This window comes from Spermophilus citellus (genome assembly GCF_964194105.1).
Source record: "Spermophilus citellus genome assembly, contig: SCAFFOLD_338, whole genome shotgun sequence".
NCBI lineage: Eukaryota > Metazoa > Chordata > Mammalia > Rodentia > Sciuridae > Spermophilus > Spermophilus citellus.
In genome coordinates, this window is record NW_027673082.1 from 173,499 (window position 1) to 201,297 (window position 27,799).

Genomic DNA, 27,799 nt, shown 5'->3' on the forward strand with positions numbered 1-27,799 from the left:
GAGGAACTAGGGACATATATTCTAAATATGCAGTTTTATATGTTGCTTTCAATATCCATTAAGAAAGTAGAAAATGTGTATTTCTATTGCCTTTTATACTTTTGTTTGTACCTTTACGTGTCTACTTTCTTGAGCTACTTTTCTGGACCAGCAATTATAAATAGTTGAATTTTTTTTTCCTGTTCACTAGTTCTGCTGGGCTAACCTTTCATGAATATCTTCATGCTGTCATGCTAAAGGTCTCTCAAAATATTATATTTTAATGAATGTACACTGAGTAAATTATGAGCTGTTTTTAATGGACACATTGTGGTAACATATTAATTACTAAAACAACTCACAATCACCTATGAAGTAGTCACACTACTATTTTCTTTATGGGCTTATCAGATGTGATGATAACCTGAATAAATAAAATTAAATATTTATTTTTTGAATGAAACTAAATTTTGTCATTGGCCTACTCATCATAAAATGACAAATTTGAGTACAAACAGTAAAAAGTATGTCTGAAACTAGCTACATTGGGGTCATATAAGATTGAAGAAATATGAGCTTATTCATTTTTGGTTACTACATAGCTACAAAAATATTAAATGTTGTAAAAAACTGTCAATAACATGACATTAACATGATATATATTTAATTTAGTAAGTACAACAGAAAAATTATAGAGAAATATTACCCCTCCAAAAAATTTGCTACCACAATAATAGTTGTATAATGAATGGAAATATATTTCTGTAAAAGCAACATAGTTGTATTTGCAAGTTTAAAATGACATCAAATTAAGACGTGCAAGATCTAGCAGAGTAAGGTGGCTTAAGCCTAGAATCCCAGTAGCTCTAGAGACTGAGGATGGAGAATTTCAACTTCAAAGCTATCCTCAGCAACAAGGCACTAAGCAAATCTGTGAGGCCCTCCACTAAATCAAATACAAAATAGGTCTGTGTATGAGGCTCAGTACTCCAGTAGCCCTGAGTTTAGTTTCTAGTTATCCCCACCACCAATCAGAGACTTTGATGGGAAACTTTAAAGAAACCAATATCAATGAGGTAGAAAAGTAGAGAATGGGACCATAAAATTGATCAAACTACATTCACTTGATGAAACAAATGATAGGAAACTAGCCAACAAATTGACCAAATTTAAATTGAGTAGGTTAAAAAGCTGGAAATAAAACAGCCAATCTCCAAAATATACAACTGGAATGATCAGAGTATATATATAACAGTAGAAAACCTCCTTTTGTGAAAATCAGTTTTTTTTTAGTTCCAAATAATAAAATGAGTCCTTAATAGGTTCATAAGAAAATAATAGTTAAAGCAGAAGTTATCAGAAGTAACTAAAAGCAAAGAGAATATGTGAGTATCTAACATGAAGAGAATGGTTTAGCAAAGAACACCAATAAGTTACATCACAAAGAAACAGGTATTTCTTTCTCTCTCTCTCTCTCTCTCCCTCTCTCTCTCTCTCTCTCTATCTTGTGTGTGCTAGGGGATTGAACCCAGGGCCTCATGCATGCAAGGCAAGCACTCTACCAACTGAGCTATATCCTCAGCACTGCAAACTAGTATTGAAAAATGAATCACAAATAAACTTACATAGTATTCAGAAATTTAATGTTGCTTTATCAACCTGTTTCTTACACTCAGAAAAGGCAGGGAAGTTTCAATCATGTTTTATAGTAACTTTGTTCAATGTTATCTTAATTCCTACTTAATTCTGATCACATTATTATTGTGGAAATTTGAATACATAGATTTAATTTTCAGTAATTTCTGATTTTTAATATGGCTAAAAAAATTAAGTCACTTATTGGAATGAAATAACCAGAAATTATTTCTTACAATTATGGATTATTTAAATACAAGACTTTCACAGTGTGAATGACTGTGAGTATATAAATTTTTATCAAATTGATGAAATAGCCATACTTCCTATAAAACTCTAAGAGAAAATTATTACTTGCATTTTCTCAAATCTTATAGCTTCTAGTGTTCTTTAGCTTGTGACCACAAATACTTCTCTTCTCAGTTGGTGGAATACAAAAGAGAGATAAGCCTTCTCACAGGGAAGATGATAGGAAAACAGCAGGGAACTACCCTCAATTCCCACAGGGTCTGAGAACCATATTATATAATATGGAAGACCCTCCTATAGACTGACTATTCCAAACATTGTTTGCAAAGATAGAAAAAAGTCAGTTCATTGAACAAAGTGAGTAAAGTGGGTTTGTGCCTCTGCAGATGAGAATAAGTTGTAAAAAAGCAACAAAAGTGAGTTCAGGACTGGGCATTACAAGACTTAGCTGACAAAATCCTGAAAACAAAAATTCAGAAAGCACTTTACCCACCTAAGCTTATTTGAGAGAATCAAATTCAGATAAACAGCAGAGGAAAGAGGCATACCCAAAGGGATATAACAATATCTATTATTATTAAATTTTTATTATTATTCCCCACAATTATAGAGTTCTGAATAACCTCAATTACTACTTTCTTCATCTTTTAGGTGTCATCATTACCTTGTACATACAACTCATGCACACTGAATTTACCCTTGACACCACCTTACCACTGAAGAATCTTTATTGCATTCCACCTTGGACACTGGTACTATCCTTCCACTGAAAGTGATTCATTAGTTATGAATATTGTTCTTTTTCTGCTCTCAATACTCTTGGAAATGTTGGGATTCATGATAGGTTTAGAATCATAATTTTCAACACACTTATCATAGACCCATTTGATAACAAGAGACCACATGTATCTAAGAAGAAGGAAGAAGAGAAAGAAGACCATTTATCAATCCTAAAGAGGTAACAGAATAAACTCTGGGAATAAAATAGTAGTCATCTAATAAATTTGTTTCAAAAAATATTTTAGATGGTAATATATTACTGCATTAGAAAAGAGTGATGTAAATGCTATTTCAATTATTAGAGTTGTGACTGATTATTTTAAAGACAGTATCAAAAGCTGTGTGCAGTGGTGCATGCCTGTAATTCTGGAGTCTTCTGAGGTTGTGGGTGAAAGATCACTAGTTCAAAGTCAGCCATCCTCAGCAACAGTGAGGCTCTAAGAAACTCCACAAAACCCCTTTTCTATATAAAATATTTTATAAAGGGCTGAGGATGTTTCTTAGCAGAAAAGCATTCCTGGGTTCAATCTGTAATATGAAGAGAGAGAGAGAGAGAGAGAGAGAGAGAGAGAGAGAGAGAGAGAGAGAGAGAGAGAGAGAGAGGTGGGGGGGGTAATCAGTGAAACTTTCAGGGTCAAGGATTTAATCAATTTAAAAACAATAGTGTTTTTTTTTGATTAAAACTCATCTCTATTTATAAATGCTGCATTCAGAAATTAGTATGTTCTCAAACATATACAAGTGAGAGAGGAGTCCTATTGTAAAATGTAAATAGGAACAAAGAAAAGATTTGACACAGCTTTTAATTGACCCAGGTGCCCACTTTAGTTTGTGATTGGAATTATGCTCAGGAGACAGATCCTTAAGCTGTTTAAAATAATGTGTTTTTATCAAGTATTTATAAAACAAGATTAAGATCTAATATAAATCAAGCTTGGCAAGGGGGAAATTGTTCAAATAATAAGTATATACATAAACACATAAACCAATATTAGAGAAATTAACATTCAGGATATTTATGCCATTATATAATCACTAGTAATGTAAAAATAATGACAAGAAAAAGTGAGTAAATAAAGAAACAAATAAATAAGTGAATGAATGAATGAATAACTAAAAAGCACAAAGATTTAATGTGACTGCAATTGTAAAAGAGAGCTTGTAGCCTTGAAAAAGTGTAAAGGTACTTCGATATGCTGTTCTACTACTTACTGAGGCATACCTAATGAACTTTCAATTCCACTTATAAATGGGAAGAGTTAAAAACAGAACACACTCAACTGGCTCTCTCTCTCTCTTGGGAATAGTGCAACAGTTACCTTTTTCTTTCTTCCCAAATTTTATTTCTGCTTCCAAGAACACTATCCCTCTAACCTCATGATGCCATTATAGACTTGTTGCATCTGAACCCTTCTGCTGCTCAATTTTTTTTTATTGATCTTTTTCTCCCTACCCCCATATATTCCACAATTTTAATGTCTTTATATTCAGTTGTAGTTGGACAAAATATCTTTATTTTATTTATTTATTTATTTTTATGTGGTGCTGATGATCAAACACAGGGCCTCTTATGTGATAGGTCAGAAATCTGGAGCTGAGCCCAGCCCCTCAACCAGTACTTAAAAAAAAAAAAGTCACCTACATACTTAGCATCCACCAGTCTTACATTCTGATCCATCCATTTACTGCTTTTTGCGTGAATAATTTTGATATTTTTTTCATTCAGACATCAATAGTCCAGAGTGCTCAGAATTGGGGGGTAAATTTTACAGAATATTAGAGGTCAATTACACAACTTTAAAACGTTATATAGTGGGATGCACCTAAAGCTGAGGATAAAAAGAAAATCTACAGACTCCACTAGTTAAAATAAAAGGTCTAAAATTCAGGAGAATGAATAATTTTGAAATGACAATTTCATAAAAAGGAGAGTAAAGGGCAGAACATACTAGCAAAAGCAAAAATTTCATGCCACAAAAAATGTACATCTGCATAGAGTGTCATGTATCGGTGCTTCCAGAAGACAAATTAAATTAAAAGGGATATGATTAATTAGAGATGTAGCAATAAAATATTAATTGTACATAATAGTAATATATATGTACCTGTACCAAATATGCCTCATTTAATAATAGGTATGCATTATAAGAAATGAACTCTAAACTTTTTAAACTTTTTTTTTAAATTTATCTTATTTATTTTTTATATGTAACAGTGAATACTGACATCTAGAATTTTGTATTGCCAAATGTTCAGGTTACATATTATATTTACTTGGAGTACATCACTGAACAACAGATGGATTTTACCACACATTGTTGTTCAATATGAACTTATAGAAATAATTAGATACCTTATAATAATATGAATAAATAGATGTGTGTAAGTAACACAGAACCTTTATTAAGAAAAAGACAATGAAAACAAAAAACAAAACAAACAATGAGAAACTTGAAATTTAGAGAAAGTTTGAAGTGTTTTGCAGAAATAGAAATATGACATTCTTTCCAAAAAAATCATTGGGACAAGAAATTATTTTTGGGAAAACTATATTATATTCTTTCTTAATACCAGAAGAAACTCATTTTCAGAAGTATTATATACTTCAATATAAAAATAAAATAGAGCTGTGGATGGTATTATACAAATAATCTCAATGACTTGGGAGGTAGAGGTTGAAGAACCAAAAGTTCAAGGAAAGCCTCATAAACACAGGAAGGCCATGACCACCATGAGGAAGTTTCTGCCTAGAAATAAAATATTGAATGGCCTGGGTATATAGCTGTGGCTTAAGGGTATGTCATCCCTAGATTCAATAACCCATATATATCTGTCAAAAGTTACTGTAACAAGGAATTTATGCTAGATGTGGTGGCACATGCCTGCAATTCCAAAACTCTGAAGACTGAGGCAGGAGGATTGTGAGTTCAATGCCAGCCACAATAAAAAGAGTCACTAAAAAGCTCAGTGAGACCCTGTCACTACATAATATATAAAATAATCCTGGCAATGTGATTCATTTGTCAGTTGCCCCTGCATTCAATGACCAGCATGAATAAAAGGGATTTATATTGAAAATATCATAGTACTGGCCTCTAATGCCATCTGTTTGGAAGACTAAGACAGAAAGCTTAAAATTTCAAGGTTACCTTCACCACTTGCCAACAACCTGTCTCTATATAAGATTTTTAAAAAATACCTGGGGTTGTTGATGAGTGTAATGGCAACTTTGGTTTAAATCTCAAGAACCACATAACAGAGCAGTTATTTATTTTTAGAAAGTTACATAAATATGTTAAAAAATATAAATTGGGCAACATTAATACATAAACTTTTTTTTTCATTAAGTTGTACAAAGATGGTCTGGAGTTCTGGATCAGTAGCAGATCACTCACCTGGCACATGTGAGGCCCTTGGCTCTATCCTCAACACCACATAACAATAAATAAGCAACATAAGGGTATTATGTCCAGCCACAACTAAATAATAACATAATTTTAAGAAAAGGTATAAAGAGAAGTGGGAGAACTCATGAGCTCTCATAAATGTTAAGAATATTTAATAAAAAAGAAAATGACACTTATGGTAGGAGAAATGTTCAAAAATTAAAACCTCTTAACATCTTAACAAAGTATAAAAATGCAAGCTAACATCTGATGCCAAAAATATTTCACAGTATTGATGAGGACAAGAAACAATTTCTCTTAAATTAGAGAAAGAAAATAAATTGCTATTATATTTTGTGTAAAGTGTTTATTTAATATATATGATACTCCTCAAACAGTAGCAAAGCCATTATAAAATACTGTTTCTGATCCTGATAATATGTAGTTATATGATAGCATAAGGCTACAGATATATTTGTCCATGCTGTTGAAACCAGAAAAATAGGTGAAAAGAGGAGGTACATTCAAAATGAAATAAATGGTATAGTTTGAAAAAATTGCTTTCTTGGGATCAGACACATTTATAGTTTCATTGAAGTGGCTCCTGTTTTCTCCACATTGTTTCAAAATAAAACATAAAAAAGACTGGGGATGTGGCTCTGTTGTTAGCACTCCTGGGTTTATCTCCCAGTGCCAAACCAAGTAAGGTGAACAATTTCTGAAAGATTACAATTATGCCAGTGTACATATACATGTAAAAATATTAGTGAAAATTTAAAAATTAATAAATATATTTTTTTGAAAAAAGTGTTAAGGTCCTTCCAAACCTCAAGATAAAAATGACATATAATCCACTAATAATAATTTTGGGTAGCAAAGCAAGGCTGCACATGCCTATGCTCCAGTGGCTCAGGAGTATAAGAAGGGAGAATCTCAAGTTCAAGACCAGTCTCAGCAATTTGGCAAGGTTGTAACCAAATGAGTGAGATGCTGTCTCAAAAAAGGGGTACAGGTTGGTGTATAGAACAGTGAAAAAGTGCCCATGGGTTAATCTATAGTGACTCAATAAATAAAAATAATAATAATAAATCTGGCAAAAAAGTGCCATACAATCCAGTAATAATATTTCTGGGCATACATCTAAATGAATTGGAAAACTTTTCTCAAAGAAATAACTGCAATTCCATTTTAATTGTAGCTTTATTCACAGTATCTAATAAAAAAATGAAATGCCAGTCAGGCATGGTGGGAAATCCCTCTAATCCCAGGGGCTTGGGAGTTTGAGGCAGAGAATGGAGAGTTCAAAGCAGCCTCAGCAATGGTAAGGCACTAAGCAACTCTTTCCAAAAAAAAATGTAAAATAGGGCTGGGGATGAGCCTAAGTTGTGGAGTGCCTCTGAGTTTAATTCCTGGTATGCACCTCCCAAAAAAAAACATCCTTTTAGATGAAAGGAATATCAAAAGATTTCTTCCAGCTTCACAGCATTGAACTACTCCCCTTAGATGCTACACACTTAGAGTTCAAACTGATCTCTAGAAGACAAGACTCAGATAATAATATTTTCTAAATAGGCTAAGAGACATTGATATCTGTGGACACCTTATGTCAGACTGTTCTAAAACTGAGGATTGGGCAAATATGGGGCGTTGGAAAGAGAACACAACACAGTTAAGTCTTCAAAGGGGAATCTTAACTCAGACACTGTGATATCTGAAACCACAGTTGGAGATAAAATTAGATTCTTTGCTTCACTGATTTGTGGGTTATTAATTCAAACCAAACAGATATTGAAAAAGTGTTAAGGCTACTGGTTAATGTCTATGTAAAACAGGTTATTAAAAATGTATCAGATTAGGGCTGGAGTAACAGAATGCTTGCCTAGCATGGGTGAGGCACTGGGTTGGATCCTCAGATCCACATATCAATAAGTAAAATAAAAGTCCATTGATAACTATTTTTTTTAAATGTACCAGGTTTCTCACATGACTTTTGCTGTTCAGATTCACTATGTACTATAGCCTTTGTGATTAAACTTCCTTATAGTTTAAATCAAGTCCGGTCCCATCTTTATTTTCCTCCACACTAGGACAAAGATGTTTCCTGGAAATGTTTGGAATGCTTCTACAGGTCATTTTAATAAAGTGGTCTTACATATATGGAGGGAAAAACCTCAACTAAGGTCCCATTACATTTTTTAAAAGTCTTTAATTGGGACTGTGAGGATGGCCTTAGCCCTGAGCTTAAACAACTCCATTTTAAAAACTCCAGTTAGAAACATGCAGTGGCACCAGGCACACACAGAGTCCTCCAGTATGGCCTAAAAAAAGTTACTTCCCCTTAACTTGATAAACAGAGTGAAATATCTGGCAGGCTATGCTTGCCTGATAAGAGAGAAAGAGAAGAAAATCAGAGTGGAGACCACAAGACCAGAAGTTTCTAACCCCAGGGTTAATGATGTCATGGAGAAATCCCATGATAGCTAAGAAGAATTGAAAGAGAGGTTAAAAGCCCCCAAATTTAGTATAAATAATAGAGCTAATGAGCAGGAATTTAGCCATCAGAAACCAGCATGCACTCAAGCTGAAGAACCTCATGAGGACCTGACATCCCATCACTTGTCATTGTTCTTCTGATCCTCTGCATGATTTTCGCATCTCTCAAACTCTACCACTTCATCTGAATTTTGGTTAAAGCCACAACTTCTCCATAGGTTCTCTCCTCAACCTGTTGTCCACTCCAAGCCAGGAGAAACCTGCCTTGGTTCTGGACCTGGTCACCATGGTCTGAGTGAGTGTGCATCTGCTGGACTAAAAGCCTAAGGCTTAAGAATTTTGTTCTGACATTTAAACTTAGTACACAGAGGGAATGTCTGTAACTAGCCTGTCATGATTAAGTTAATTTGCAGTGTCTAAAATTAATCTAGACTTCTTAGCAGTAAATTAATCAACCTTTATTTTTTCTTTTACTGTGAATGGATTATCTCTATTACAGTGCCTAGCGTTCAGGATTGTTATTTTCTTCAGTATGAACCTATAGAGTATAATTGCTTTGAGCAATTTGAGTGAATAAAGCATTAAAAGGGGCAGAAGCATTTGGACATTTTTTATTTCTCTCCTTGACTGCATATGTCGCAATTTTACCCCTGGTGACTGGGACAGATTGACTATATTATTTTATTAAGAAAAAAGTCATTATTTTTAATGTCATCTAATTTTTTCCTGCTTTTTTTTCTTATTTGAAAGTCTCACAAGGAAAAAGCAAATTTTTTTAAAACAGTCATCGAGTTCTTGGAGAAAAAAATACAAACAAAGCATGCCTTTAAAACAAAATATGGGAAAACATAATTATGTTGAAACAGAAGTTTTGAGAGTTAAATTTCCCATTTAACCAATTTTCTCTGGGATCTTGTCTCACAAGTTTTGAAGAATAAAATCTATGGACACTCAAGGAAGGTAGTAGTAAAAAGAATAGGATTTATTTTAGCAAGAAAAAATACACCTCCCAATATGTGGGAAAGGGCATGTTAGCAGAAGAACCCATTTTTTTTGTGTGTCAGTTTCGAAGTTTAAATATAGTTATTGGCAAAGCTTTGGTTAATATCTATTTAAAATGAGTATTGAAAAAGGCATTTTTATTACCAACTAGGCTTAAGTTTGTCCTTAATGTATCCCATCCTTTTTCCAGTGACTTCCAACTGGGTTCACCCCAAGGAAAAAGAATTTGATTGAAGGTATTCCCATAAGTGAGTCTCAAGTGTTTTTTTTTTTTAATTTGAATAGGCCTTAATGGTGCTCATTAACATATCTATCCATTAACATTCAGGTGTGGTTAAATAAGATGTCCATGATACAGTTGCCTGTTAATTTTACTATCTATTTTATTTTATTTTTTCTCAATCAAGTTGTGTAAGAACCCTGCCTTTGAGAATCTGAAGGGAGCTGGAAATTTGGGATTTAACCTCAGACCTATAAATAGCTAAACTATCAGATAACCATTCTGGATTTGAGATACTTCTTAGTCTACATTTAGAAAGCTCAGGAGGAATGAGGATGTTGAGTTCAAAACCAATTTGAGCAACTTAGTGAGGTTCTAAGAAACTCAGTGAGACTTTGTCTCTACATAAATATATAGAAAAAGGTTGAGAATGTGGGTCAGTAGATAAACACCCAGGGAAATAATTCATGGTCTAAAGTACACAAAAATATAAACAACAAAAATAAAAACGTAGGAGGAAGAAGAACAGGGGTCCCTAAAAAAGCCACAGCTTCTCTCACACAGGAACACTGTAAAGGTAAAATTTCTAAGCTGATTCTAAGCTGCAAAAGCCTGAGTTAAAGTGTAAAAGACTGGGCATTGTAAAGCTTCTAAATTGCAAAGCCTGAATTAAAATGTAAAAGACAGGGCATTGTAAAGTTTCTAAGCTGCAAAGTCTGAATTAAAATGTAAAAGACTAGGTATTGTTAAGTTCCTTGGCTACACCCAAAACCTGAAATTCCTGAGATAGTTAAGACAAGGCCCTACTGGCCATTTAGCCTAGGGCCCTGTGCAGTTTGTCACAGGGCCCAAACCAATCAGTTTGAATGTGTACCCCCTTAGAAGTGACCAATCACCCCTTCCCAACCTGTTCCCACCAATGAATGTGCTAATCATGTCTCAGAGTTGTTGTTCAATTTTCCTGCGCCTCATGATGATTTGTTCTGATGTATGCAAAGCCCCCTGCCTTCCCCAAAAAGTGTACTTAAGCTCTGCTTGACCTCTGCTCGGGGCTCTGGGCTGCTCTATCTTCCTGAGTGAGCCTGGAACCTCAGCATGCTGAATTAATAAATCCCCCTTGCCAATTGCATGAAGTCAGTCTCTTGTGTGGTCTCTTTCTCCTATGCTCCGCCGGGCCCTTACAACACAACTAATGAAGGTTGGGGTCCTCTTCTGATGATTATCCCAGTCTTCACCACACATTCTGGGGACATGCTGAGCTAATGGCACACAGATGTCCACATAGGAATTCAGGAAGGCCCTGAAAACACCATACAATTATGGAACAAAAGACTTGAGGTCTAAAATGCTAATCTAAGCTCCACTACACTAGTCAGAGAAAACTAAAGGCTAAGCTGAAAAGGAGAGATCCTCTAGCCACCAGAGTCTGGAGACAATTATGAGGAGTTTCCAGCCACCATTGCCAATCCCACTGGCTTCAAACAGCCTCCCTGTAAGGGTCCGGCAAAACATCGGAGAAAGAGACCACGAGACTAGCTTCATGCAATGGCAAGGGGGATTTATTGGATCCGTTCCAGCACGCTGGGACTCTGTGCTCACTCAAGAAGGGAGAGCAGCCCAGAGCCCAGAGCAGAGGTCAAGCAGAGCTTAAGTACACTTTCTGGAGAGGGTGGGGGGCTTTGCATACATCAGAACAAATCATCATGAGGCACGGGAAAATTGAACAACAACTCTGATACATGATTAGTCCATTCATTGGCGGGAACAGGCTGGGCAGGGGTGATTGGTCACTTCTAAACTGGGTACACATTCAAACTGATTGGTTCGGGCTCTGTGACAAACTGCACAGGGCCCTAGGCTGAATGGCCAGTAGGGCGTTGTCTTAACTATCTCAGGAATCTGGGTGTAACAGAGGAACTTAATACCTAATCTTTTACATTTTAATTCAAGCTTTCCAGCTTAGAAACTTTACCCTTTCATTCCCCACTCCTTTTTCTGACTACTTTTAATCTTAAAAGTAATGAATCATAATTATTGGGGAGTCTCATTTTTCATTTCTGTCGGTGGAGCATATTGCCTTCTGATTACCATGGGTTGTCCTGTGTTTCCTGGAATCATTTTTAGCATGGCCTCCATTTTAGATTTCACTCGGTATTAGACCCCGATTTTTCTAACTACACTGACTACCTAACTTTAAATCTGGCTTCATTCCCCCCTCTAATTTGGGAACTCCTTACTGCTGTGAGGAAGGGGGACGAAGAGGATCTCTCTGGCTTCTTCAGGCTGAAAAGGGACGGTGTGGGGCAAGCAGTTTGGAGTCCCCCTTAAAAATATCGGGTCTATCGAGTGGTCCATGCTAAAAGTCCAATTGAGAAGTAATAGGCTGGAGGGCCATTCGAGTGATAGGTGGTCTATAAGAGAAACAAGAACTCATTAGTACTAGAACCATATTGATGCAGTAATAAATGCCACAGCATAGGAATATGCCAATGAGTATAATGACCAAGACAAAGATTAACAATGTTTTCCAATAAGGCAGTACCAGGAACTAGGAGCTAAGATATTGTTTTCACAACAAAGTTGCTGAGGACATGGCTTCCATCTGAGCATGTAAATCTTTAAGGATATTTTGTCACATTGTCAGAAATGTCAGGGATGTCAACACAACATTTAGGGTTACAGATGTCTTTTCCCTTAAGATATAGTCTAATAATCTAATGCCATCTGATCCTTCAAAATCCTTTGCTAGTATGACCTCTGTGTCTAATAGAGAAATCTTTTAATTCTGCTACTCAGGGCTGGATAACCATACTAGGAAACATCAAGCCTACCTGCGTTGGTTAGAAATAAAGGCCTTAGACTAAAACTACTCTAGCAGTCCCTTTGACAGTTATCAGGCATTTCTGTCTAAGAATCTCTTTTGTAGCCTCCAGTCTACTTATTTATGGAAGTTACATTTAACTATTATTATCATTTAAGATGTCCAGGAACAGCTGTGCTTTGGCTTTGACTGTCTTTGCTAAGTGTTTTTAAGATGAAGCAAGTCAAACTGACTTATGTTTCTACCTATTGTTAACAGTCAGCTGAGTCTCTTGGGAGTCCTCGGGAACTTCACAGCAGCTTCTTAGTTCTGCTAGTGCCATTTGCGCTAGGATGGGTCCAGGCCTTGCTTGACCATGTGGCTTCCCTCAGAAGCATCAGGGATGTCTCCCTTCTCTGATGACCCTCCTCTTTACAGCAAATGCACTGATTGGCCTTCTGCCCTCCACTGGTCTCATTAATCTCCCTGCTGGGGAAGTTATGTGGCCTAGAGTTGCAGAGCCCTTTGCTCAGTTCCCTATTCCCTGATTCAGACTGACTCAGAGGGCAAGAGCCAAATTTTTATTTTTAAAACTTAATCTTAAACATCTAGGAAATAAGTTAACAGCCTTATATTAAGAGTACTGAACTTTAATGTCTATCTCTCTATCCTGTAGGTGGCAACTCCCTATAACTCATTATCTTAAATTAACCCAGGTTGTGAGTTCTTAAAGCAGTACCTCTTTAAAACATTAACAGGCAATTCTTAAACCATCTATAGGCAAACTACAAAACAAAACTAACTAGGGTAAAAACATATTTAGTCTATGTAATAGCTACCTAGAATTTTGGCAGAGTACATCCCCTGTTTGGTATCCTGGCAATCGTGACAAAAACCAACTTTTGGGCACAACTTTAAATGCACTGAAATCTGGCCTACTTCTTTCATAGTCACTTTCACATGCAGTGAGTTGGGACATAGAGCCTTATCTCAAGTAAGGTGGGGCTCTTCATAAATCTTAAATACTATAGTTCTAAAGCTGATCTTTTTTTTTAGACATCATTTTACAAAGCCTATATAAATTGTTGCTCAAGTTTACATGAATATTAGCTAACACAACATAATATCAAATCTAAAACATGAATTAAAGGAAGGCTGGAAGCTTCTAACCTTCTGTTGGAAAGTAGCAAAGTATTTCTGTGTATTACAATAAAAATTTCACCCAGATTAGGCTCTCATTAACTTAAAAATACATTTAAATTGTGTCTCATAGAACTTTACATATCTTACTGATAACAAGTCCAGTTATAGAACACAAATGATATAATTGAATCTCCAACATGTTTTTTTTCTTTGAACCTAAAATTACCATACAACTTTAGAACACCAGCTTGTAAAGCTTCTACCTTACAGACTTGTATACGTGGAAGATATGAACACATTAGTAACATCACAATTACATTGATGATTTTATGCTAACCAAGTTTGGCTTTTAAAGAAATAACAGCACAATTCTCTAAAACAACAGCACTTGTTTAACCAGCTGCTTAATTTCTTTAAGATTACTTGCTCAAAAACTTACTTATAACCAACTTGCACAGACCTTTTTTATCACTTACTTAAACCCTCTTAATTACTTAATCACATAGACTCTCTTATCCAGAAACACATTTTCCCTCTATTAAATCCATACCTAGAACCTTCTAGTTTCTCTTTTCTATCTGTTAACCTCCTTCTGTTCACATCTTGAAACAATACTTGTAAACTTTTTAATTTAAGCAGATTTAACATTTTATTAGGGCCTTTTTGAACACCTAGAAAAACTTATAAGCTTAATTTAAGAATTTAAGACCTCCTTTTTTTTATCTATTTACCAAATTTAAATTGAGCCATTTGAATCACGTGAATCAAAGATATTTGGATCCATTTTTAATTTTTTTATGAGTGCTCCTCATCTGTTAATTGTCATATCACTGCAGGATATATGGACATACACACATACAGACATACTGACATACAACACATAACAAGAGTGTGCACACAAGAATAATAAAGGCCTCGTAGTTGTTCGCAGATGCAATCTCCATTGCAATGTTTTAAAAAAAAAAAAAAAAACTCCAGTTGATCAAAAAATAGAACTTATCAGAAAAACATTAACTTGTCTGTAGTATAAAAATCATGAGCTAAAAAAAAAACATAGAATCTAAGAAAAGGCAAAAGTCCTAGAAAAAATTGACTGGCCAGTAATTAGTAAATGCCATACAATTTACTCTTTGGTTTAATCTAGTTTGAGTTCAGGTAAAAGACAACCTTTACTTTTTTTTTTTTCCTTGGGCCTCAGATCTGTCTCCTACTGAGTGCTCCAGGCTTCTTCTTTTTGCATATCAATTTAAGTCCTGGCTGAGGTCTGGAAGGAGCTGGGAAAACTGGAATTTTGAGCAGAAACTTCATGTCTAAGGCATTTTAACCATAAGTCCTATTTCCAGGTTTGGATGTTGAAGATATGGTAAAAGTTTAAGATACAATTTACAAAATTTCATCTTTTATATCTTCCTACACTAGAAAAACTTGCTCACACAAAACTGAAAATAGGATCTTTCTTGATAATACAAAAGCCACCATCAGAAGAAGTTCCTTCAGGATCATTAAGCCACTTTCTTTGTTCTGAAGTTTCTAAAGTAGTATTAAGTTACATTAAATTTGCCTAAAAAATTTTAGAAAGAACCACACACTACCATGCATATCTGAAATTAAGCTTTTAAAAATTCCCAAGACTATTGCTAATTAATGTCATTTCAATAAGCCAGACCAACATTTTAATTTAACATGTTTTTTTCCTAAATCTTACACACAGAGAAACAGATACCAAATCATAATTTACTATCCTTGCCCAAATCAATGCACTGTATACCTAGAGAAATCTCCTTAGGCTACCCAGTTCAAAATTGAAACTCTTTAGAACTATCTGAAATCAAACTAAACAATTGCTTAAACCCAACTTTTAACTGCAAGATAGTGCAATGCTTTAGAAACCCATTCAGATACCAGATTGTTACAATAAAGAAATTATTTTTTTAGACACACATATAACCTAGTTTATCTTTAAGAAACAATCAGACAACCAGATAAGAATATATCCCTCCAAGTTTTGAACTTTCATTTAATTATGACTCCCATCAGTGGCACCATAGACTTTCCCACGAGTGGACCAGATGTTTTCACGTAGGGGCAACTATAAGTATAAAATCAAGGGTCTCAGTGTGACTGGCTTTACTGCATTCAGTGTCCCCTTTTTTTTTTAAGTAAACAAAGGTGGAGTAATCCTTAAGTGCAGATAAGAGAAGGGAGTTCCCCAAAGCAAAATGGCTCTGGCAGCTGCTGGGAGTCCCTTAGTCTTATCTCCCACCCACAGAATTAGCTCCTCCAGTTTGGTTTGACCTTAGGCACTCGGCATTTTTTTTCCTCACCTTTTAGTAGCCATCTCCCAAAATGCTCATCCTCTGCTTGCAGTTGTTTCGAGTGCTAGGCTTCCCCAAGAAAGCTGAGTGGAGACTCAAATTTGTGACTGAAAATTTGGTTCCCATCTCTAAAGCCAATTAACACAAATTTAATAACAAGGACAGGGCTTTGAGAAAAGTCAAAGCAAGATGTCAAAGTTGTTAAATCCCCAGCAGGCATCTCTATTTGCATTCAAGCCGAAAACATCGCTTCCCTAGTCTCAGTATTTAGCCTTAGATGGAATTTATCATCGGGCCTTGGGCTGTATTTCCAAGCAGCCCGACTCTAGAAAGACCCGTTGGCTTCTTTTGCCCCGGGATTTGGTGATCACTGCAGCCAGGGAGGGGAGGGCTGTAACACTGGGGGGGGGGGGTTTGGGGACCCGGTCCCTTCTACCCCCACAAGGGAGGGAGAGGGCCGGGTGCCCCCAAGCCGCTTTTTTTTCTGCTCGCCAGCTGGACGGAGGGGGGGGGGATGCAGTCCCCTGCGGGCTCCTACTCCAACCCCACCCACCCCACTGTGGTGGAAATACGCCCAGTGGCAGCCGGTTGCCGGCAGAGGAGGGGTTGGAGGGGCAGTCCCCCACCGACCTCACCCCCGATTCCGTCTGCCCATCCACCGCACCCGCTGGAGCACCCCTCTCCCCTCCCGGGAGGGGAGACGGCCAGGGGGCAGAGAGGACAGGTGGGACAGGGACAGGACAGATCCGCCATACCGCCGGGTGGAATCCTCCCAGTGGACTGCGCAGACCCCACCCATACAGGAGGAGATTCGCAGAGGTCCTGAAAGGTTAGATCACCATGATCTGGATGGCCATGCGGCCCTGGCTGAAATGGGAGGGACTCTCCTGGGGGCCATTCAACTCCGAGGGTGGGCCACTCTGAAGCGCAGGGAGACAACACAAACGTGACGCAAATGCGGACACACAGTAAACGTTTAACACAAATTCAGAAGCAAAAATTAAAGACAGACAGTGAGTTCAACAGAAAGAGTTGCCGGCAAAACCAGACGGGTTGGCAGCAAAATACACCGACGAGGGTTCATCCGCCCCTCTATTTGATGGGGAGCACCTCCGTCCCCCCGAGTCCCCCAAAGCGTCCCTTGGGGGTGTGACCTGTGACTCCTGAGGCACGTCTGCCAGTCACCGCCAGGGGAAGCTTACGCTCTCCACTGACAGCCACACACACACACACACTGCCAACCCCACCCGAGGCTCTGAGAGATTATGCCCTCTGGGGACTTACGCCCACCATTGAGCCACCAGAGACCAAACCTGAGCGATCGCACCTGAGAGAAGAAGGAGGGAAGAGAGAGAGAGAGAGAAAGAGAGAAAGAGAGAGAAAAAGGCGCCTTACTTACCCCCGAAGCTGTTCGTTGGGTCTCCCTGTTTGGCGGTGCGCAGTTCCCGGCCAACGCACCAAATGTAAGGATCCGGCAAAATGTCGGAGAAAGAGACCACGAGACTAGCTTCATGCAATGGCAAGGGGGATTTATTGGATCCCTTCCAGCGCGCTGGGACTCTGTGCTCACTCAAGAAGGGAGAGCAGCCCAGAGCCCAGAGCAGAGGTCAAGCAGAGCTTAAGTACACTTTCTGGAGAGGGTGGGGGGCTTTGCATACATCAGAACAAATCATCATGAGGCGCGGGAAAATTGAACAACAACTCTGATACATGATTAGTCCATTCATTGGCGGGAACAGGCTGGGCAGGGGTGATTGGTCACTTCTAAACTGGGTACACATTCAAACTGATTGGTTCGGGCTCTGTGACAAACTGCACAGGGCCCTAGGCTGAATGGCCAGTAGGGCGTTGTCTTAAATATCTCAGGAATCTGGGTGTAACAGAGGAACTTAATACATAATCTTTTACATTTTAATTCAAGCTTTCCAGCTTAGAAACTTTACCCTTTCACTCCCTACCCAGTCTCAAAATAAGAACACACACTTACCATTTTCTGGCTTTCAGTATGCTTAGTGTTCCACATATACATATTTTTTTCAGCTCCAGTGTAGCACAGAAACCTGGAAGCAAAGAAATGGATTCAGTGAATGGCAGGCTCCAAAAACAAAAGGAACAGAAGACTGTGGAAGTCTGCCCCCTCATCACTGACTGTTTCTTGATTGGACAGTTCTCACCCAAGAGACAGATTGGAAAGGGCTTCAGGAACTTCCTCCAAATTCAGCCTGGTAGAGATACCACTGGTTTCTGGTGACAAGTCTTACTTTTCCACATGTTGAAGTTTGAACATTAGAGAAGCATGCTGAGGGAAGCATATGAAGCAGAGTTTATTTAGAAAAGGGTAACACAGACTTCTCCCACAAGGGAGAAGGGGGCCATAGCTGGTATCTGGGTATCCTAAGAAGCAAGGTGTTCTGCCCTTTTTATATGTCCTAGGCTTCCTTTGTTCTCCTGCCTTTCCTCCCTTAATCTTACTTCTGCCTGAGTACTGCCTAGGCTCAGAAAGGCTTGGTGGGATGGCCTAAAGTTGGGAAATAGGTGGGCTGAAGGGGAAGGGCAAGATGGAGTAGAAAAGGACACATTTACAATCTTATAGCTCCCTGTAGGGAGGGGAAAACCTGGGACAGGTTACCATGGCAACAGGTTGGAGCAGGGGCAGGTTCCTGATAATATCCCTCAGGGGACCGTCTCTAAATTCCCAGATTCACTCAAAATTGGCTTCCTAGATTCAACCTAACTCAATTCACCTATCTACACTGAGTGTCTGTCTAATTTAGTAGGCCTACTGTTTGAGTGACAGTAAGTTGCATACAGATCAGAATCAAATAAGGACACAAAGACTGGTTTTTGGCTGCTCTGTTTTTGTTGATCAAACCCTTGGGATCTACCACATGCAGGGGTGCATGCCTGTAATGCTAGTAACTGGAGAGGCTGAGGCAGGAGGACAGTGAGTTCAAAGCCAGCCTCAGGAATGGCAAGGCACTAAGAACCTCACTGAGATTATGTATCACCTTTGTCCTTAGAAAGACCCACAGAGCACTTCTAGACACATTCCCTCCTTGCTAAGTTGTTTGTCTACTAATGACAGGAGAGATCTGCTGCACAGGTGTCACTGACTCAGACTAGGTGGGGACTTCAACTCATTTACTATTAGTATTAACTATGTGTTTCCTATTTTCATCATAATTCCTGTGTAGGGCAAAGAAGGCTTTGTTAGTGAAGGGAATGTATGTTGAACAAGTTGTGGCTTTAGAATGAGGGGCTAAGTGTAAGTTGTTAAGCTTTTCTCAGGAACTTTGATTTGCAATCTTTTCCCTGTGAATTTCTTAAGAAATAACACTATTGTTTGTATTGTCAGACATACTAAAATACATCTCAGGGAGGCGATGAGTTTATTAGAAGTGATGTGAAGGAGGAACAGGGTGACACTCTGACAGAAGAAAGTGTGTTCTCTCTGAAAAGAAAATAGCATGACTCTCTTGAAATCCATTTTTTTTTTGTTTGAAGATCTAAAAAAAGATCCCAAAGTGTCCTGCCCAGGTACACTTCTTGACTTTGGACTGACAGCAGGATAACATTAAACTCTCAAGTATCCTCTGCCATGACAACTTTAGGTTAATTAGGCTCATGTTCACCATTTCTAATTGAATTCTTAAGCATAAACTCTCACAGATTTCATGGTTAGTAAGAATTATTTTTATTTCTCTGAGTTCCAGAATCTGGTCTATAGCAGGGTCACAAAAGTCTTCACTTCAGGGTAATTTAAATTGGTCTTATAAACATTGTTTTGAAACTGCATTTTTTCTGTAGATAACAGTTTGTTAAGAAATGTAACATACCCTGTGCAGTTAAGTCAGAACTTTCTTGTAAAATAAAGCATGGGGTCAACATGTTGGGCCTATTTATTTATATTACTACATGTTGAAATGTAGTAATATAAATAAATAGATTATTTAGATTAGCTAGTCTACCACTGAGCTACATCAGTGTCACCCTTGTCAGAAATAAGGTTGCATGAAGATGCAAATCTCTCAATCAGGCAAAGGCAGTATCTAATTGACATCACATTCTGGAGCTAAAAATCATAGAACAGGGTTCCTTTCAAATGTGCTATGCCAACTTTTTATTAGATGTGGTTTATTTACTACTTTCACTAATTCCAGAAAATCCCTTTGAAATCACAAGTTTTATTTACCTTCCAATCCTCAGAGGGTCATGTTCTTCTCCTGTAGATCCTGAGAACCACATATAAATAAATAAAGTAATTAAAGGTATTATGTCCATCTAAAAAAAACCTAACACTGGAAAACTGAGCACACATGTGCAAGTCTATAATCCCAGCTGCTCGGGAGACAGAGGCAGTAGAATAATAAGTTCAAGGCCAACATCAGCAACTGAGACCCTGCCCCAAAATAAAAAGGACTGGGGATGTATTTCAGTGGCAGAACATCCCTGAGTTCAATCACTGCCACTGCAAAAAAAGCAAAAGAAAGTGACAAAAAAGTAACACTTAGGATTTCCTGTCAGGAATTTTTCCACAGATTTCAACAAAGTAAGGAGCCTCAGACATTAGTTTCTCCTAATCCCTATTTTTTATAATCTTTATTTGTTTATTTTTATGTGGTGCTAAGGATTGAACCTAGTGCCTCATATGTGTGAGGGAAGCACTCTACCACTGAGCTACAGCACACTTCTCTGTGCCTCAATAACGTTATGTCTCAGAGACAAAACAATTTAAATCACAATCTTCAAAGAACCATATTTTATGTATAAAAATTTTTAAATATGGCAAAAGAATTAATTAAATCACATGCAGAGAGTAAATGAGAAAAAGTAGTAATGAAGAAAGAGCAGAAAGATCAATAAATAAACAACAGAAAAAATAGAGAAAAATAAACTAATTAAATGCTGGTTCTTGGGCTGTGGTATAACTCAGTAGTACAGTGTGTGCTTACCATGTGTAAGGCCCTGTCTTGATCCCAAGCACAAAAACAAAAACAAAAACATAAAAACAACACTGGTTCTTTGAGAAGACAGAAAAAAAGTTGAAACCTCCAGTTGGGCTAATGAGGGAAAAAAAGAGAGAATATACATATCACTAATATCAGGAAAGAAAAGATGATATCACCATAGTTTGTAGAGATATGAAAAGGACATATGCCAATAAATCCATCAACCTAAATGAAGAGAACAAATTTCTAGAAAGATACCACCAAACTCACCTTCAATGAAAACTTGAATTGAATAGTCACAGGTTTATATTTAAGAGAATTTGTAGCTTAAAAATCTTCCCTTAAAACTTTTTTCAGATCCAGACAGCTTCATTGGAAAATTCCAAAAAACATGTAGGGAAAAAAATATTATATGAATTCTATAAGAAAACTGAAGAGGAGGAAATACTTCTTAACTTATTCTGAGGCCAGCATTAACCTGCTACCAAAGCCAGACAATGACATTACAAGAGGTTTTGATATCCTTCATGAACACAGGTGCAAAATCCTATAAAAAATTGTAGGAGTGGGGGTAGGGGGTTGTAAAAAGGGCTTCACACATGCTAAGCTAATGCTCTAATGTGGCTAGGCTAATGCCACATCCTCAGTCCTTTTTATTTTGATACAGGGTTTCACTGAGTTACCCAACCTAGCCTTGAACTTGTGACCCTCCTGACTCAGAGTAGCTGGGATTATAAGTGTATGCCACTACATCCAGTTCTCAAGCAAAATTTTAATGAATTAATTATAATAATATATAAAATGAATAATACCTCATGACTAAATGAGATTTAAGCTAATATTGCAAAGCTGGTTTGCCATTCAAAACACAATGCACATCATTATATTATCAAACAAATAATAACAATCCAATACCCATTCTAAGTTCAAAAACAACAACAATAAAAAATTTAGGAATAGAAAAGTCTCATTCTGATAAAAGGAATAATAAAAAAACCCTACAGTTAACAGCACACATAATAAAAAAAAAAGATTGAATGTTTTTCTTTTAATATAAGGAAAAAGACAAGGATTACCAATCCCATCATTTCTATCCAACAATATACCAGAGATTCAGCTTAGTTTAATAAGGCAAAAAAAAAAAATGACATTCAAGTGAGAAAGGAAGAATTCAAACAATATTTTAAATGATTAGATAATCTATATAGAAAATCCAATGAAATATACACCCAGAAAAGCTACCCCTAGAAGGTGAGTTTGGCAAAGCTGCATGATACAAGAGTTAGATACAAAACTGAATTGTTGTTCTATGCTAGTAATGAAAAATTGAATATTGAATTTTTTAAACATACTATAATAACACCAAAAATGTCAAATATTTAAGGCAAATTTGAAAGGGATATGCAAGACTTCTACTTTAAAAGATTGCTGAGAGAAATTAAAGAAAATCTAAACAAATGGGAAGAAATAACATGTTCATATGTTGCAAGACTCAATGATGTTAAGAAGTCAATTCTCTCCAAGTTGATTCATAGATCCAATATCTCAGAATCCCAGCAGGCTGTTTTGTATAAACAGGTAAGCTGATTATAAACTTCCAATGCATATGCAAAGGACCCAGAACAGTCCAAACAACTTTGCAAAAGAAAAAAATCTGGAAGAAAATCACTATTACAAAGGTAACCTAATTCAGACAATGTGGTACAGATATAAAGATAAACAAGCAGATCATGCTACAAAATAGAGGCCAAAATAGACCCATGTACACATAAAACTGATTTTGGCAATGGGACAAAGGCAATTCAGCAAAGAAACAATGTTCATTTTTAACAAATGGTGCTAGAACTAAATACCCAAATACAAAAAATTATGAATTTTGACCCCTGCCTTGCACCACATACAGAAATTAACTCAAAATGGGTCATATACCTAAGTACAAAACCTAAAACAATAAACCTCCTCAAGGAAACAGAAGCTAACTTCTGTGACTTGGGGTTAGGCAAAGAGTTATTAGGTATGATACCAAAAGTGCATTAAAGAACAACTTGTAAATTGAATTTCATCAAAATTAAGAACATGTGTTCTTTGAAAGACACTGCTAGGGGAATGTAAAACATGTCAGACTGGAACAAAATATCATAACTCTGATAAAGAATTTGTATCCAGAATATATAAAGAACACTTAAAACTTAATAAATAAAAAAAATGAAATATTCCAAAAATAATAGCATACAAGATTTGATACTTTACCCAGGAATGGCAAATAAGCACATGAAAATATGCTCAATATCATCATCAGGCAATAGGAAACTGCAAATCAATATCACAATGAGGGACTGGGGTTGTGACTCAGTGGCACCGCACTTGCCTTGCACATATGAGGCACTGAGTTCAATCCTCAGGACTGCATAAAAATAAATAAATTAAATAAAGATATTGTGTACATCTACAACTATTAAAAAAAACATTTACAATGAGGTAATACTATGTATCTATTAGAGAAATAAAATTTTAAAAGACTACCACAGTAAGTATTTAAGATAGAGACTTGGGGCAACTGATTCCTCATTCACTGCTGGTAGGAATGTAAAAGGAAACAACAACTTGGAAAACAGTTTGGCAGTTTTAAAAATTAAAAATACCGTACCACATGATCTATTCAAATCACTTCTGGGTATTTACCAAATAGAAAAGAGAGCCTAATTTCACACACAAAGATATGGAATAAAGTTGTTCAGATGGATTTAGTTCTAAGAGCCAAATGCTGGAAACACCCAAATGGCCGTCAACGGTGAACAGGTACATCCATATAATGGAATACTTTGAGCACTTAAAAGAATAAACTACTGATATAATCAGAAACAGAGACAAATCTCAAAATAATCACACTGAGTGAAAAAGCCAAAAAAAAAAAAAAAAAAACAGGAGTACATGTAGTATAATTCAATTTACATAAAAATATAGAATAAACAAACTAACCTATAATGACAGCAGATCAGTAGGTTGGTATGTGCGGGGTTGTGGCTTTGATCTTCAGCACAACATAAAAATAAAATAAAGATGTTGTATCCACCAAAAACTAAAAAATAAATATTAAAAAAACTCTCTCTCGTAAAAAAAAAAAAAAAACTAAATTATTATTGTATATAAAAGGTAACAAATTGCAAATTGATCTCCCTGGATTGCACAGTTGTCTGTTTACTGGCTTCAAATGAAGTCTGAATGTTTAGCTACACTACCAGTACTGAAGGCTCAGACACTGAATACTTAAAACACTATGTTTGCAAGCTGCCCTGAAGCAATTCATTAATTCAAATAAATGTTTACTGTACATGTGGTCTCAGGATGTCATGGTTGAAAGGGCTGGATTTTATGCAGAATGGACAGTACCAAATTACAAAGTTATTCCATGTCTCTTTTGGAATAATTTGTAAGGTTTAGCAACACTTAAATCACATGATGAACGAATAGCAATGGAAACAGGCCACAGACAGCCAAGAACAGTGAGTCTTCTAATTAAAGGTTAAAATAATAAATTTCAATGATAACATGACTGAAGAACTGTATACTAACAGCTTAGAATTCCAAAATGACAAGTATCTCTCATATCTTAAGTGAACTCAGAACAAAGATTAAAAATTACTTCCACACACAGCAAGTATGGAGTCTGCCAGTTCTAAGTGGTGGTTCTGGCTTAGAAATATAAAAGGGTGAAAAGACATACCCCAAATGATTTTTTAAATACACATAACAAATAGGAAGTTTTTAAGTAAATTCTCTAACAGATGGTATCAAAGACAATATTTTGTAAGAGCATATTCTTCATTACTGAACTCAGCTAACTGGACCAAGAATGGAAATTATGGGCTGGAGATGTGGCTCAAGAGGTAGAGCAATTGCCTGTTATGCGTGCGGCCCGGTTTCGATTCTCAGCACCACATACAAAACAAAGATGTTGTATCCACCGAGATACTAAAAAAAAAAAAAAAAAGTATTAAAATTCTCTCTCTCCCTCTCTCTTTAAAAAAAATAAGTAAAATAAAATAAAATTTAAAAAAAGAATGCAAATTACTATATCTTATAGAAGATACAAGCTTAATTTCTCATCACAAATAAAACCACCCATAGCTCTGCCATAATATACAAGACCTTTTACAGCATAGAAAGGGCATCCATTTGAAAACCTTCCACTATCTTTTTCCCTTACAATGATAGTACCCTTTAAGGTTGTTTCTCTAAAAGAACACAACATCTGCTCCATTTGTGTACAATGAATTGAAGCATTTTCTTCTGTCATGTATAACTGATTACAACTAATGAATAATTTTAAAAAAGAACACAGGAACTCATTCAAGGTACCCAAAAATCTATAAAAATCACTTGCCAATAGTAACTGTGGATGGTATGTGCTTCAGATTCTCTTAAAAACTTACTCTTCTTCTAAATTTGTTCAGGTTCTTCAAAACTATCATGTTTTGTGTTTGCAGAGGTACAATTTTGCTAAACAATAAGCTTTTAATGAATTTTGACTGACATGATTTCTCTACATGTGTTTCAAACACATAATACCCAAATTCATATCTACATTAAACACCACTAATCCTGAGTGTTCAGTAACCATAGAATCCAGACTATGAGTTCTGCAAGCACAATATCCAAGTATTTTCCTCTTCACTGAGAAGCAATATCCACTAAACAAAAGATGAAGATAACCATAGCATTCAGTATTCATAGTATTCATAGTATTCATTGCATCTTCTATTTATTGATTTTTGGAGTTTTACAAATGAAAATGGTTTGCTTTAGGTGAAATGGTGAAAAAAAGCAAAGACATTTAACCACTTATAATTAAAGTTATGAAACGTTACATCTCACCTCTGATACTGATTGTAATTAAAATTGTGAAATAACACCTGCTACAGCTTGAGTTCCATTGAAGCTAAGAGCCAATTTGTGGTTCCTCTTGACACCTCCACTGTCAACTACTTCCCTCCTGTTGCATTTTACTTTGAAGAAAACCACTGTTTTGTGGAGTAAGATCTACTTGTAACTTGCAATGTGCTAGGCACTGTGCTTACCATCTTCACAACAATGCTATGCTGGAGAATATTATACACAGGTAGAGTGTCATTGATTTTAAATAACTTGTCCAAGGTCACTGAGCTAATTTCCATTACTAATAGCACAGAGTATATCTTGAACCTTTTATTAGGAAGGCCTCAAATGGGACCACACCTGCCAGAGAATATGGATTCATCCCATCACAAGTACCTCCCCTTTAATCTCAGTAGAGTTATTTTTCTCTAATTCATCTTAATCTGACCATCTGCCTTTGCATGGAGAAGAAACAACATAGTGGCAGAGCTGGGTGTGTGCTACAATTTATCTTCCAAGTTTTGGCTCTCAGCTAGCCTTTATTGCCATATCTTGCAATTTCAGGTAAGATCAAGATCTCTTTATTAAAATGACATCTATGGAATGGCCTTACCAGCAGTGCTATTATTAATTCTGACCATGTTTAAAGTGATTTTAAATATTCAAAACAATTCTGTTCTTAAGTGAAGCATTGTTTATCACATAAGCAAATGATTTGTGTCAAGTTATAACAAATAAGATATATAAATGAGTAATTATCCTTCATTCCTCCAAACATGACTTTGTATTTCTTTAATGAAAACATAGAATAATGATTTATTTGTGGATCTGAGGATCAAACCCAAGGCCTCACATATGTGAGGCAAGCCACATCCCCAGCCCACAATGCTGGTTTTGGAATGATTCTGTGTGAGTAACAGTGTAGTGACAGCCCTGCCTTCCACTGTCCTTTGACCAAAATTCCTATTTAACTGCTACACACAGATAACATCCAAAAAAGAAGTTTACAGAAACTACATAACTTCTACCCTTTTAGAATTGCTGTAACTATTTTGTTCTCTTTGAAATGCAGAAAGAAATTTAAATTAAGACTTCACTAACATAAGAGCAAGAACCAGTTAAACAGCATCTACTGTTCTTTGTCAATTAAGAAGATTGTTCAGCCAGGTTGGTGGCACATGCCTGTAATCCCAGTGGCTTGTAAACCTGAAGCAGGAGGATTGCAAGTTCAAACCCAGCCTTAGCAATTTAGTGAAGCTCTAAGCAACTTAATAAAACTCTGTCTCAAGAAAAGAAGAAAAAATGTTTGGGGATGTGGCTCAGTGCTTGAGCACCCTGGGCTCAATTCCTGGTGTAAAAAAAAAAGTCAGAAAATAGAAAAACAGAGTAAACTGCACTGTATAAAGTGAATTTTAATTACTTTTTCTAGAGACTGACAAGGGTACCTCTGAAAATCCATGTTCTTTAATTTCAGCTCTGTAACAGATTTTAAAAGTGATAAAATGTGAGGTTCCAGGACCTTGGTTCAAAAAAATTTCATGTAGTTATTTAACTGCATACACAATTCAGATTCATGATTTTGATCTCATCATTAAAATCTGAAATGTACTGTTTTCCAAACTGAGTAGCTTTGTTAAAATTTAGATCACAAAAAGTCTCTATTTTATATTTCTTCAAACTCTAACTGAAAGAACAAGCATTAATCTACAATTCAAGCAAAAGTTAATCTGAGTTATTTTAAATAATAAATTATAACAATATATCTTACAATAATTTCAAAAGCTGAGATGCTATAACTTAATTTTAATTCTTGGAAATATCTATTACAACTTGCTAAAAGATACTGCTGAATCTGAAAGTTTTTGGCAAAAAAAAAAGTAAAATTTTTTAAAAGGCTCACATCTACTGCAGGGAATAGGAAGATTTGAGACAATAAACACAAATGTTAAAAACACATTGGTGGGCTGGGGTTG

At 36.3% G+C, this 27,799-nt stretch overlaps 1 long non-coding RNA gene across 1 annotated transcript in view; it reads right to left on the minus strand.

The window, feature by feature from the left end:
• The window catches only part of LOC308640135, a 64,653-nt gene that overhangs the window by 19,038 nt on the left and 17,816 nt on the right, over positions 1-27,799 (minus strand). The window contains exons 2-3 of the long non-coding RNA XR_014020182.1: positions 17,990-18,062; positions 3,002-3,171 (exon numbers count right to left, since the gene is read on the minus strand). This is a non-coding gene — a long non-coding RNA (uncharacterized lncRNA). The remainder of the gene's footprint in view (positions 1-3,001; positions 3,172-17,989; positions 18,063-27,799) is intronic.